The following is a 15,215-nucleotide window of genomic DNA, read 5'->3' as shown; positions in this document are numbered from 1 at the left end:
TGCAGAGGAACAAATATGGAAGGAAATTATAGAGGGGTGCAAGAATGATAGAGTAGTAACAATGGGGAATTTAATTAACTGAATGTAGTCGGACATAGTAGAGTGGAACAAGTGTTCCCAGAGTGTGTTCAGGAAAATGTTCTGCAGAAGTACATTTTGTGTCCAATGAGAAAGGAGGCAATGTTGGACCTGGTTCTTGGGAATGAGTTGGGCCAAGTGGATCAAGTCCGGAATTTTCCGTCCATTCGTTGGCAGCACGATTCTCTGGTCCCGTCGGCAGCACACCTCCACTCATGTGTTTCCCTGCAGCATGGAATGAGTTCATTAGGAATTCCCATTAACAGTGGTGGGAGTGGAAAATCCCACCTCCAGCAAACGGTCCCACCACCGAGCAACACTTGGCTGGGAGGCCCCGGAGAATCCAGCCCCAAGTGTCAGTAGGTGAACATTTAGGGGATGAACACCGATCATTGCATTATAACGTTTAGGTTGACTGTATAGAACGAACAATCCAGTCAGAATAATAAACTGGGGGAAAGCCAACTTCAGTAGGATAAGAATGGATCTGGTCCAGATAAACTGGAATCAAAGATTAGCAGGCAAAACTGCAGCTGAGGAATGAGCTGCCTTTAAGAAAGCTATAGCTCAAATACAGTCACGGTATGTTCCTATGAAGGGAAAAGGTGGGGTCAACAAATCCTGGGACCCCAAAACAATGAAAGAAATAGAGATTAAGAGGAAACAGAAAAAGTATGCTTCCGAAGGAGATCAGATAGATAATACAATTGAGAACCAGGCTGAATATAAAAGGATGAGAGGGGAATTGAAAAGGAAATCAGAGAAGCAAAGAGAGAGTATGTGAAGAGACTGGCAGCTAACATAAAAAGGAATCCAAAAGTCTTCTAAATGGTAAAAACTTGGTAACAGGAGAAGTGGGGTTGATTAATGACCAAACAGGAGATTAACATATGGACTCAGGGGGCATGACTGAGGTATTAAATTAATACTTTGCACCTGGCTTTACCAAGGAAGAAGATGCTGCCCAGCCATGGTGAAGGACACTCAAAAGGGTTCAAAATTAATGATGAGGTATTAGATAGGCTGTCTGTGCTTAAAATCGATAAGGCATCAGGACTAGATAAGATATCTCATAGAATAGAATTTACAGTGCAGAAGGAGGCCATTCGGCTCATCGGGTCTGCACTGGCCCTTACAAAGAGCACCCTGCTGAAGCCCACTTATCTACCGTAACCCAGTAACCCCCACTTAACATTTTTTGGACACTAAGGCAATTTATCATGGCCAATCCACCTAACCCGCACATCTTTTGACTGTGGGAGGAAACCGGAGCACCCGGAGAAACCCACGCAGACACGGGGAAAACGTGCAAACTCCGCACAGACAGTGACCCTGCTGGGAATCGAACCTGGACCCTGGAGCTGTGAAGCAACTGTGGTAAACATTATGCTACCGTGCTGCCCACATATATCCAAGGATGCTGAAGGAAGTAAAATTGTGGAGACCGGTGAAAATTTTATAATCTTCCTTAGATTTAGAGATGGTGCCAGGTGACTGGAGAATTGGACATGATACATCCTTGTTTGATAAAGAGTGTAAAGATGAGCCCAGCAACAGCAAGCCAGAGTTTAACCTTAAACTTAGAAAACGATAATTCAGAAGTCACTTGGGCAAATACTGGTTAATGAATGAAAGCCAGTATGGTTTTATTAAGGGTAAATTGTGTTTAACTAACTTCCTTTTTTGATGAGGTAACAGACAGGGCCAATGAGGAGGTTAATGAAAATGAAAATCGCTTATTGTCACGAGTAGGCTTCAATGAAGTTGCTGTGAAAAGCCCCTAGTCACCACATTCCAGCGCCTGTCCGGGGAGGCTGGTACGGGAATCGAACCGTGCTGCTGGCCTGTCTTGGTCTGCTTTAAAAGCCAGCGATTTAGCTCAGTGAGCTAAACCAGCCCTGAATGTGATGTATCTGGACTTCTAAAAGGCATCTGGTTATGTGCCGCACAACAGACTTGTGAGTAAAGTTAGAGCTCACAAAATAAAGGGACAGTAGCAACATAGCTATGGAATTGACTGAATGACAGGGGGGAAATGAATAGTGGTGAATGATTGGTGTATTGGGCACAATTGCCAAATTTGCACATGGTATGAAACTTGAAAGTATTGGGCTGGATTCTCCCAAAATGGGACTAATGTCCCCACGCCGGCATAAAAACGCTGCCGTTTTACTCTGAAGATTCCTGGGAAATAGTGGAGCTGATTCAACGACCTGCAGGGGACAGCAGGGACCCAGAGTGATTCACACAGCTTTAGCTGTGGATACGGGTCCCCTGCACTTCCGGTTTTGAGTCCACGCATGTGCACGGTGGCGACCTCCAGCGGCCGCACTGAGCGTCATGGCGGAGCCAGGCCGCAGAGGCAGACACAGAAATTAGTGCCTCCCAATCGGCCGCACGCCAACAGATCTGATCGAGCTGATCTGTCCCCCGGCTGCCAATAAGGTCACTCCCGGTCCGCAGCCGCCACGCGAGGATCCCAACCGGCAATAGCACATTAGTTCCACGCCATCGGGAACTTGGCCGGTCGGGAGCGGAGGATCGCTGGGCTGGCCTCTGGCAATGGCCCCCCAGCCGAGCGGAGTACTCCGCGATCACGCCGATTCTTGGGTCCCAGAGAAACGCCGGACTGGCGGCGATCCCGATTTCGGCGTGAAATTGGATTCTCCGCTCTCGCGCCGAATGCGATTTCGGAGCAGGGCTGTGGAAAATCCAGCTCATTGTGAACCATGAAGGGGATAGAGAAGAATTTTTTTTTAAATGTACAGGTTGGTGGAATGGGTGGACAAGTGGCAGATAGAAATTAATGCAGAGAAATGTGAAGTGATTCACCTTGATGTGAAGAATGCAGAGAGAGAATATAAAGTGAAGGATACAATTCTAAAGGTGATGCAGGAACAGAGAGACCTGGTGTAAATGTGCATATAATATTGAAGGTGACACGACAGATTGAGAGAGAGGTTAATAAAGCTTATAGTATTCTAGGCTTTAGAAACAGTGTCAAAAGAAGTAATGGCAAAATGAGGAAAAATGTCTTCATGCAGCGAGTGGTTAGAATCTAGAATGCGCTATCTGGGAGTGTGGTAGACACAGGTTCAATTGAGGTATTGAAAAGGGAATTGGATCATTATCTGAAAAGGAAAAATGTGCGGGGCGACAGACAAAAGGCTTTGGAGTGGCCTATGGTGAATTGCTCCTTTCGAGCAGTGTTTCTCAAACTTCTTTTCCAGGGGACCCATTTTTATCAACCAGCCAGCCTTCGGGACCCATGCGGGCAGCCTACACGACCCATGCCGGCTGACATTTGCGACCCGCCATTTTCTCTTACCTTTAATGCGCGAGGTGAGCCTGCTTGGTCCTCATTTACTTGTTTGCTACTGACAAAATGGAGGATTCGCAATCACACCCAAAGAATGTGACGTCAGCATTTGGGGTGCGTGACCAGCTCTCTGCTTCGCTTCCAGCAGGAAGATTAAAATTATTTTCTTTAAAAAATCATCTTGTGCATCAGGGCGCTGACGGCAGGAGGAAGTGGTGCTTCTCTTGTGCTTTTGCGCATGCGCACCGATGAGCGTACACGCGTGCGCAGTGCTCCCACATTTTTTTATATAGTCGCGGCGGTCATTTTCAAAGCCGCACGCAGCCGGCATTGTTGAAAGCGGCTGCTGTGGCTGTTGCACACGAATTTGCGCGATCGGGAACACCATGACGGATGGCTCCGCGACGGACAGCTCCGTGACCCACACCAGCAGACCTTTGCGACTTGCGCCGGCTGACCTTCACGACCCACGCCAGCAGACCTTCATGACGCACGCCGGCCGACCTTCGCGATTGACTTTCACAACACATGCTGGCCAACATTCGCGACCCACCATTTTCTCTTACCTTTAATGCAAGAGGTGAGCCTGCTTGGTCCTCATTTACTTGTTTGTTGCTGACAAAATGGAGGATTCACAACCGCGCCCAAAGCAGTGACGTCAGCGTTTGGGGTGCGTGACCTGCTCTCTGCCTCTCTTCAGGCAGGAGGATTACAATGAATTTTTAAAAAAATCTTCTCCTGCGTCAGTGCACTGACATCAAGAGGAAGCGGTGCTTCTCTCGTGCATCTGTGCATGCGCAGCAATGAACGGGCACGCATGCCTGGTGCACCCGCATTTTTTATATGATCGCAGCCGTCATTTTCAAAGCCGCTCACAGCCGGAATTGTTAAAAGTTGGCTGCTGTGGCTGTTGCGCACAAATTTGCCGCGACCCTCTCGACACCCTCCCCCAACCCACCCGTGGGTCGCAACCCCCACTTTGAAAATGCTTGCTTTAGAGAACAAGCACAGACGTAATAATTTTTATTAGTGTTCAAGTAGGCTTACATTAACACTGCAATGAAGTTACTGTGAAAATACCCTAGTCACCACACTCCGGGGCCTGTTCGGGTACACTAAGAGAGAATTCAGAATGTCCAATTCATCTAACCAGCATGTCTTTCGGGACTTGTGGGAGGAAACTGGAGCACCCGGAGGAAACCCACGCAGGCACGCAGAGAACGTGCAGACCGTGACCTAAGTGGCAACCGAACCCGAGACCCTGGCGCTAAAGAGCCTCCTTCTGTGCTGTAACCATGCTATGATTCTATGTTGTCTTGCATTGCAGCTATATTCTGTGGCCAATGCTTCTGACTTTGGGTGGACAAGCAAAACCCTTCCCATTAGCTGATGGTAGAAGGACTGGAGACAGAGATTGAAGATTGAAGTTGCGGGAGAATGGGAGGAAGAACAATTATATGCAGCAGTGGTAATGACCTGAACACATTGCCAATCAGGATGAAGGCTGTGGAAACAGGCAATGATTTTAAAAGGAAATTGGATGGGCACAAGAAGGGAATTAACTTGCAGAGCTACAGGGATCAAGCTGGCGATTGCTCCGAAAAGAGCCAGCATGGCCTTGACGGGCGGAAGAACCTCCTTCTGAGCCGTAAATTACTCTCTGACTTTCTGACCTTTACCCAAGGGCCATAGAGATGACCTGCTTTCTGCTGCTGACTTGTTCTCTGGTCACCTCCACTGCGGCATCAGAGAAGCAGGGAGTTCTGACTAAGTCTCAGGCTAGAAGTGGCTAAATGGCTGTGTGTTATCCACCACTGCGAATGCTGCTCCCCTCAAGAAAGTGCAAGCTGTCTTTAGGTGCAGCACCATGAGTGCAGGCAGATTGCTAACTGCATTTAAATTCGGCCTGGCCATGAAAATGTCTTGAGGCCCCATCCCTGCTGCCTCTATTGAGTGGGCGGAACAGATTCCCCACCCACCGCTACCCAAGTTGATGCGAAATACAAAAGTTAAGCTTTGTCTTAAGGTACCAAAAATGGTGCCTTACAGTGAACTGAATTTCTAAATTTCTACGTCAGAATGGAGGACTTAGCTTTGTAAACCATCATAAACGCCTTTTATAGTTAAATGTCAGCATAACTCAGTGAAAATGAAAATCGCTTATTGTCACGAGTAGGCTTCAAATGAAGTTACTGTGAAAAGCCCCTAGTCGCCACATTCCAGCGCCTGTTCGGGGAGACTATTACGGGAATCGAACCGTGCTGCTGGCCTGCCTTGGTCTGCTTTCAAAGCCAGCGATTTAGCCCAGTGAGCTAAACAGCCCCAGTGAGAAGGTCTTGCAGCGAAGTGGGTAGCATTCCTGCTTCTGAACCAGACGTTCTGGGAGTCCCAACTCAGAACTTGATGGTCAAGTAGATGTATTCAAGGGCGGCATTTGGCACAGTGGTTAGCATTGGGACTACCGTGCTGAGGAACCGGGTTCGAATCCCAGCCCTGGGTCACTGACCGTATGGAGTTTGCACATTCTCCCCATGTCTGCGTGAGTCTCACACCCACAACCCAAAGCTGTGCTGGTTAGGTGGATTGGCCACGTTAAATTGCCCCTTAATCGGAAAAAAATATAACTGGGTTCTCTAAATTTATTTTTAAAAAGTAGATGTATTCATAACATAGCCAATGGGGTTGAGTATCAACCTGCAACATCCTTTCAATGCGCCAATGGCAGGTGGGAAGAGCAGGAGAGACTCCTGGTCAGCCATGCTTGATGCAGATGGCACCCCTCAAGTTTTTGGCCTTTGGTGACAGGTGAGCAACCTGTTCCAAGAAAAACTATCTATGGAAACAAGTAATGTCCGCCTTGTGTACCACTAGTGCGGGAAATGAAACAGCATCAACGTGACTCAATTGGGAGCATGCTCGCCTCTGTAATCATATGGTTTCAGGTTCAAGTCCCACGCCAGGACTTAAACACAAAGTCCAGAGCTAGCAGACCAGTGCAGTACTGAGGGAGTACTATACTGTCAGAGGTTTTGGCCCAGAACGTCCGTTCCCTGGTCGGTCGTGCCCTGGAGTTACCGCAGAAGAGGTCTCCACACCAGGACTGCACGGTAATTGCAAACATCCAATGGGCAATTATCCTGGAATTCTCCGATACTCTGATTTAATTCGGAAAGTTCAGAAGGCTCCGACTCTCTTAGCAAAATGGTTACCAAGGAAAAGTTAGAAAGGTTAAATCCACTTCCATCTCTTGGGTAGCTATACAAGTGCCCTGATGTGCCATCAATGAACACAAGACGAGTAGTGAACGTAACTGTAGCTTTAATAAGCCAAATAGAAAGCCTCCCGAACTGGGGCAGAGGCGGAGACCAGCCACCTTTATACTGAGCCCGAGGGGAGGCAGAGTCAGCAGGCAGTGGTTTACCACATTACATGTAATACGTTAGCAGTTTACCACAATATACATATAATATACAACAGTGGTTTATCACATTCACCCCCTGTTTAAAAAAAGAGTCCAGCGGGTGTGAAGTGGACTTAAAGATCAAGTCTGTCAGGGGCCTTGACCTTCCACTGTGATCGCCTCAGTCCCGGCTGTGGTGTGGGCACCGATGTCGAGACCTGCGACATGAAGGAGGAACCCTGATCGCTATGGATGGAGGTGGGGAACCCGAACAGGGTGAAAAGACTGTGCAAGGCCTTGATGACGATGGCAGAGGTCATGTCAGTGCATGGGATGGCAAAGAGGAATCTTGAGTATTCGTCAACAATATTGAGGAAGTACACGTTACGGTCAGTGGAGGCAAGGGGCCCTTTGAAGTCGATGCTGAGGGGCTCAAAGGGGCGAGAGGCCTTTACCAGGTGCACTCTGTCTGGCTGATAGAAGTGCAGTTTGCACTCCGCGCAGACCTGGCAGTCCCTGGTCACAGTCCTGACCTCCTCGATGGAGTAAGGCAGGTTGCGAGCCTTGATGAAGTGAAAAAAACTGGTGTCCCCCGTGTGATAGAGGTCATTGTGGAGGGCCCAGTGTCGGTCTACTTGTGCGCTGGCACATGTACCGCGGGATAGGGCATCTGGGGGCTCATTGAGCTTCCACGGTTGATTAAAGATCTCTTAGTTGTAGGTGGAGAGCTCGATCCTCCACCTCAATCTTGTCGTTCTTTATTTTGCCCCTCTGTGTATTGTTAAACATGAAGGCAATCGACCGTTGGTCAGTGAGGAGAGTGAATCGCCTGCCGGCCAGGTAATGCCTCCAATGTCGCACAGCTTCTACAATGACTTGGGATTCCTTTTCGACGGAGGAGTGTCGAATTTCGGAGGCATGGTGGGTACGGGAGAAGAAAGCCACGGGCCTGCCCGTCTGGTTGAGGGTAGCATCAAGTGCAAAGTCCGACACATCGCTCTCCACCTTGAACGGAAAGGACTCGTCCACAGCGTGCATCGCGGCTTTGGCAATATCTGCCTTGATGCGGTTGAAGGCCAGGCGGGCTTCAGCCGTCAGAGGGAAAATGATGGATTTAACAATGCCTTGTCCGCATAATTGGGGACCCACTGGGCCTAGTAGTAAGAAAAGAACCCCAGACATCTCTTCAGGGCCTTAGGGCAGTGGGGGAGCTGGAGTTCCAGGAGGGGCGCATGCGGTTGGGCTCGGGCCCTAGGACTCCGTTTTCCACAACGTAGCTAAGGATTGCTAGGCGGGTTGTGCGGAAAACTCATTTCTCCTTATTATAGGTGAGGTTCAGGAGTTTAGCGGTGTGGAGGAAGCGCCGGAGGTTTTTGTCATGGACCTGCTGGTCATGGCCTCAGATGGTGACATTATCTAAGTACAGGAACGTGACCCGCAGCCCGTACTGGTCAATCATTCGGTCCATTTCTCGTTGGAAGATCGAGATCCCATAGGTGACGCCGAAGGGGACCCTGAGGAAGTGGTCGAGATGGCCAGCTGCCTCAAAGGCAGTGTATTGGCGGTCCTCCGGGCGGATAGGGGGCTGGTGGTACGCGGACTTTAAGCCAACTGTGGAAAAGACAGGGCAGCACGGTGGCGCAGTGAGTAGCACTGCTGCCTCACGGCGCCGAGGTCCCAGGTTCGATCCCGGCTCTGGGTCACTGTCCGTGTGGAGTTTGCAAACCCCGTGTTTGCGTGGGTTTCGCCCCCACAACCCAAAAAGGTGCAAGCTAGGTGGATTGGCCACTCTAAATTGCCCCTTAATTGGAAAAATGATTGGGTACACTAAATTTAAAAAAAAAAAACTGTGGAAAAGACTCAACACTGCGCAATCTGGTTGACCATGTCAGATATGCAGGGGAGGGGGTATGCATCGAACTGCATGTACCGGTTAATGGTCGGACTGTCGTCGATGATGGTGCTTCTCCCCAGTCTTGACGACCACCCCTTCGGATCTCCAGGGGCTGGTACTAGCCTCAATGATCCCCTCTCGTGTGAGTCGCTGGACCTCCGACCTGATAAAGGCCCTGTCCCGGGCACTGTATCGTCCGCTCCCAGTAGCGACGGGTTTACAGTCCAGGGTGAGGTTAGCAAAGAGCGAGGGTGTGGTGACCTTAAGGGTTGCGAGGCTACAGACGGTGAGGGGGGGCAGGGGTCCACTGAATTTGAAGGTAAGGCTTTGGAGGTGGCACTGGAAGTTGAGCCCCAGTAATAGGGCAGCGCAGAGATGGGGAAGGACGTAGAGCTTAATGTTAGTGTACTCTATGCCTTGTACAGTAAGGGTCGCGACACAGCACCCCCGGATTTCTACTGAATGTGATCCGGAAGCCAGGGAGATTTTCTGCGTCGCGGGTAAAATTGGGAGGGAGCAGCGCCTTACTGTATCCGGGTGAATGAAGCTGTCTGTGCTCCCGGAGTCGAAAAGGCAGTCGCAAAATGGCCCTTCCTCCCACACCCGTTGCAAGTTGTGTTCCGTGCAGAGCAGCGTTGTCTGGGATGCTTACCCTAGCCGCAAAAGTAGCACTTTGGGCTTCCGGCGTTGGCAGGCTGCTGTGCGGCACAGGCTTGCTCCGCACTTGAGTCGAATGATGGCGGCGCCCACGACGTCCACGAGGGTGCCACGTGGTCGGAGGTGGAGGCCTCCATGTTCTGGAAAGCCACCTTCAGCGGGTTTGAGAGCTACACCGTCTCTGGGAGGCCTAGTGTACCCCCTTCTAGCAATCGCTGGCGGATGTAGTTTGATTTAATGCCTGCGACATAGGCATCCCTGATCAACAGCTCTGTGTGTTGGGTAGCCGATACCACCTGGCAAGCACAGTTCTGGCCAATAACCCGCAAGGCACACAGGAATTCGGCTTGTGATTCTCCAGGGCGTTGTCGCCTCGTGGCAAGAAGGTGCCTAGCATACACCTTGTTTACAGACTTTACATATTGTCCCTTCAGCAGCATTATCGCCTCCGTATACGAGGGGGCGCCCTGATGAGAAGAAAAACTTACGGGCTCACCCGTGCGTTGAGTATTTGCTGCTTTTGGAGGTTGGTGACGTCTTCGGTGGAGGATCCGAGGTAAGCATCGAAGCAGCTTAGCCAGTGCTCGAATGTTGCAGTGGTGTCAGCTGCCTGTGGGTCCAGCTCCAGGCGATCAGGCGTGAGTGATGAATTCATCTTAGAAGTTTAGCTTATTAAATTGATGTGCCATTAATGAACACAATACGAGTAGTGAATGTAACTGAGGCTTTAATAAGCTAAATAGAAAGCCTCCTGGTCACTGATCCCGAACTGGGGCAGAGGCGGAGATCAGCCACCTTTATACCGAGCCCGAGGGGAGGCGGAGCCATCAGACAGTGGTTTACCACATTACATGTAATACAGTAGCAGTTTACCACAATACAGATAATATACTACAGTGGTTTACCACATGCCCCCACCAATCAGATCAACCATTCAATAAGATCATGGGTGAACTGCTTGTGTTTCGAGTTCACGTTGCCATCTACCCCGATTTGATTCTCTTGCCTAACAAGAATCCATCTACCTCTGCCTTAAAATTATTCAGTAACCCAGCTTCAACCGCCTTCCGTGTCCCTTGCAGAGACCCCAGAACAGCTCAGTGTCCCTCCGCACAGCTACAATGTGTCCTGTGGAAAGGGCTAATGAGGAAATTTTGTTTTTAATTAGATTGTTGATTTATTACGATTGTGTTAGTATATTTTAGAATGTGTATCTGGATAACGAAGTAGAAAACACATTTAATGGCCCCAATTTGAACCCCGGGCAGGTCTTTAGGGTTGAAGTGAGTTGGATGCTTACTCACTGCTGAAAAATCAAGGGTGTGTTACTTTAAAGTCCAAACCTTGTGAATGGGTCTCCAGTCCACTTGCGGCCGAGAAATAGCTGGAACAGAGCTGGGCAGAAGCTGCTGGCCTGTGGAAAACTAGGTGCCATTGCGCTCTGATAAGTGCAGGGAAGTGGGGAGGAGGACTAAACAATCCCCCAGCCTTCACTGACCCCATGACCGAAAGGTATAACTGCTTGGTTCTCTTCCTGTTCCTGGGAAATCCTTATCCTCCTCAGCCTGGTACAAAAGCCACAACGGTTCCCCTGCATAGGCCCTGTTCAGAATAGTAGTCAGAGCCTGATGACAGCATCAAACTTCAATCTACACATTTAAAGAAAAACAGTCAGCTTCGAATGGGCCCCTTAGCTGCCAATCCAGAAACCTGAGTAAAAATCAGTCAAGAGGATATGGGCGGTTCAAGGACAGCTAAGTAACTTGGGTTAGTTTAACTGCACACTCAACCATATCTGCTGGGCAGGTTGGGTTAAAATAGTCCCCATCGAGCCACAATTTGCTGTAATTTGATATTTGCAATTATGGTCTTCCTATTGTGGAGAAGTCATTTAATATTAAAATCTATTTTATTCAAACGTAAAAAAAACAGATGGAACAGATTTATAAATTTGTTATATAATAGATGGGGCCTCTGCAGTATACTTGGGTTAAATTACTCCCTTAACAGATAAGATTCATAAAACAAATCTCTTGGAATATAAAGTTTACAAGCTGGCAATGGTACTGTAAGGTAACCCAGTATGTTCTGTTGACCATTTAAATTAAATTAACTTTAATTTTAAATAGATTTACATGGCACCTAGGTTGCCTGGGGAGCTACAGGAAATCCCATATTTTGGAATTTTTTGTTGTTACTGTCATCTGGATATAAGTTTGAAGAAAACTTGGAAAACTACTATTACATCAAGCTCCAGCCAACATGCGAGAGGAAGAAATCATAGATGTTGGGCAGAATTTTCCCCATAACTTGCCAGGGTGTCAGGCTGTGTCTAAAAACTGATGTGTATCTCGGCTCTTTTCCCCTATCCCACACATAACGGGAACCTCCCAATATGATTGCCCAGAGAGCCCTCCATTGCACCGCCCCACGCACAGGAAGGAACAGCCAGATTGACCCCTGCCAGGTTGGCACTCTCAGGTCGACAGTGCCAAACGGCAGTACCATCCTGTGACAGGGGGTAGTGCCAGGACACTGCACGGGCATGTCACTCCCTCCCTGCATGGCATACTTACCTTGATGCCCCTGGCAGGATTCCCTCGACTGAACCCATTTTTAAATGCATGTTGTAAATTGTCACTTTGGCGAGCTTTCAATATTTAGTGAGGGAGGAACATGTGGCTGGAAGGTCCGTTGTAATAATAGGCGTGATTCATTACACAATGCTTAGTGTTGGGATAGGCTGTTGAATCTCGTGGGAGGCGCCCAGATACGCATATCTAAATGAGCCTTATTGCTCATTTAAATATATGTTCGCTGGATTTTTAAAAAATAAATTTAGATTACCCAATTATTTTTTCTAATTAAGGGGCAATTTAGCGTGGCCAATCCACCTACTCTGCACATTTTTGGGTTGTGGGGGCGAAACCCATGCAGACACGGGGAGAATGTGCAAACTCCACACGGACAGTGACCCAGAGCCGGGATCGAACCTGGGACCTCAGCGCCGTGAGGCGGTTGTGCTAACCACTAGGCCACCGTGCTGCCATGTGTTCGCTGGATTTAACTGCCGCCCAGGACTTAACAGCTGCGCCGGGAGATCTCGCCAGGGTGCCATCTAGTAGCGGTCCACACAAACATGGACTAGGTGTAACGGCACCTAGTCAGTGAGTCTCCCAGGCCATTGGAGACCTCTGGGTAGTTGGGGACAGGGCAGGGTGGTACCCTGGCTCTCCATCTGACAGCTGGGCACTTTGGCACTGCCAGCCTGACACTGGCACTGCCATCTTGGCACCCTGCAGAGCCAACCTGGCACTTTCAGGGTGCCTGGATGGCACTTGCAGGCTAGCAGGGGCAGGGCCAGGTTTCCAGGCTGGCCGTGACAGGGAGCCTGGGTGCCAGGTTGGCACTGAGAGGGATCGGGCCTGGTTGGGCCTTACCAGGTAGAGAGTGGGGGGGGGGGGGGGGGGGGGGGGTGAGGGGGATTCCCAGAAGTCTCTCCAAGGTTGAGGAGGGTGAGGGGGTGTCAAAAACAGGGGGAGGGCCTGAAAGGGAGGGAGGAAAGATCAGGGCAGCCTTTCAAACACGTGCCCCGATCTGCGAGGAGCCTTTGCTGCTGTCAAGCTACAGTTTTCCACCAGGAAATCACTCGAAGTGCGGCCTCGACTGAGAGAATCTCCCGAGACCAAAATAAACAGTAAAGGGCCGTTGAATAGCGAGATGTTTCTCGACGGCACCAAGCAGCACCCCGCTAAGCACTTCATTCAGCGAGCTTTAACCCAAGCACACTGAATCGTGCCCAGTAAAATAATAACATGTAGTCAAATATATTTAAATTGGGTTCCCGCTCTTCGTCGGCTGGAACCTCATTATGTCATGGCACGGGGCAGGGAAAATCGGGAAACAAGGGTCGGGATTCTCAGAGCCTCTGCGCCACAATCACGCTCGGAGCGGGGGCAGAGAATGGGCATCAGACCCGCGATCAGGTTCGACGCCGCTCCTGCGATTCTCCGGGGACCGGAGAATCACCGCCAATCGTGCGCGGTCGACGTGGTGCCGGTCGGGGGCCATTTAAAGAGGCCCCCGCAGCGATTTTTCACTGACAACTGGTTGAGTTGCCGCCGCCGTGGTTCACTCATGGTTCCACCCAGCAGGAGCTTGGAGTGGCGGCTGTGGACTGAGTCCGCAGCCGCCCTGATAGGGCGCGGGGGAATCCATCACCGGGGGGGGGGGCCTCCAGGACGGCCAGGCTCGCGATCATGGGCCACCGATTGGCGGGCATGTGCGATCTGGGGGGTGCCTATATTGTCAGTGCCAGCCCACAGTGTGTGTCCGCCATGCGCGGACCCGCAGCCGGACGTGCAAGGCCCCGTATCGGCAGCCGGAGCTGGGAGGACTTTTCGGGGGCCCTGCTAGCCCCCTTCAAAACGGAAAATCACTCTGGACTTTCCTGCTGGAAGTCCATAGTGATTCGCGCCCGTTTTCTTGCGGGCATGGAGACATAGCCCCACTAACAGAGAAATCCGCCCAAGGTCTCGCCAGCGAGAATCTAGTTTCCTGACTCTTGTGGAATTTGCACCTGTGTCATTGATTACACTCGCGGTGGATGTGAGTGCAAAATCAATCACCCTCGCTGCCAACACAGGGAATTTAATCAAACACACTGCTGCCCCACATGACTACTTTAAACTGTCCATGATCGCAAGGAGGATTCTACGTTGGCAGGATCCTCCGCTTCACCGGCAGCGCACTCACGCCCGCGGATTTCCCGGCATGGGGGGTGCCCACATTGGGAAACCCAATTGACCGGCTGCCAGGACAGAGGATTCCCGCTGCCGGCTGGGGCACGCGTACCAGAAAACAGGTGTGCCGGTACGGAGTATCGCCTTTATTTCAGACACTTCACAATAAATATAACAAAACAATGAAAGGTTATATTGTTTTTAAAAAGGCTCAGTTTTTAAATGAATGGGAAACATTAAAGGGGTAATCCTCTGACTATTGGAGAGTGAATACTATGCAATGATTTTCTGGCATTGCAATGAATGGTTAACACACCATGCAGAATTATTGCTAATGGGGAGTTCCTTGCTCAGGCCAAAAAAAACAGCAAAGTGCCATTAGCCTTTCCCGCCGCTGAAGACGCCGAGAAACACCCGCTAAATGCGCCATTGAGCGGACGTTAACTCATGTTCGTTATATCATGCTCCTTGATCACCCCACAATCATGCATGCCCCACCGACTTGCTGTATAGTCCAGCTTCCTATCACTGTCTCCCATGCGATTCCATAGGACTGGCACCACCCTCCCTAACCCGGCCCCCCTCTGACTGCCTCCAATACCTTGCCTCCAGTCATTGAACGAAGCTGCCGACGGGAAAAAGCAGCTCCTACTCATGCCAAATCTATCAGTAAAACTACCTTACCTGTAGGTAGTCATGAATCTGAAGACATGTGTTTCTCGTTTGTTGATTGCTTAATTGGAAAGACACACTATTCTGGAGAGGTTGCCGTTTAATAAGCACACACGACTTGCAAATACATCAAGAAGATGGACCCACATTTTTTATTGGAAAGCTCCGTCCGCTGTCAATACGCCGCAGACCTATTTCCATAGTTTAATGCCACCATTGGGAAGCTGACTTTTGACCTCCCGCACAATGAAGTGCCCGTCCCTGTTTTGTTTCCTGCTCCTGGGAGCTTATTATTAACATTCTGGAATTGGCCATCCCTTCAAAGGGATGAGTTTAAAACAGGGGATAGATTTTTCATGGTTTATCTGGGTCAGTGGAAGTTTTGTAAGTCAAAATGGGCTGTTTCTTGCTTTGAAAGTATAGACTTGTTCGCCAATTTTATTGATCTGTTAC

General features: G+C 49.8%; 1 protein-coding gene across 7 annotated transcripts in view; it reads left to right on the top strand.

Annotated features, from left to right (window-relative positions):
• arhgap24 (Rho GTPase activating protein 24) overlaps window positions 1-15,215 on the top strand; it is a 1,044,996-nt gene that overhangs the window by 1,014,051 nt on the left and 15,730 nt on the right. The gene's annotated exons all lie outside the window — the stretch shown is intronic.

Source organism: Scyliorhinus canicula, chromosome 3 (genome assembly GCF_902713615.1).
Source record: "Scyliorhinus canicula chromosome 3, sScyCan1.1, whole genome shotgun sequence".
Taxonomy (NCBI): Eukaryota; Metazoa; Chordata; class Chondrichthyes; order Carcharhiniformes; family Scyliorhinidae; genus Scyliorhinus; species Scyliorhinus canicula.
This window is presented reverse-complemented; position numbering and strand designations above follow the sequence as displayed.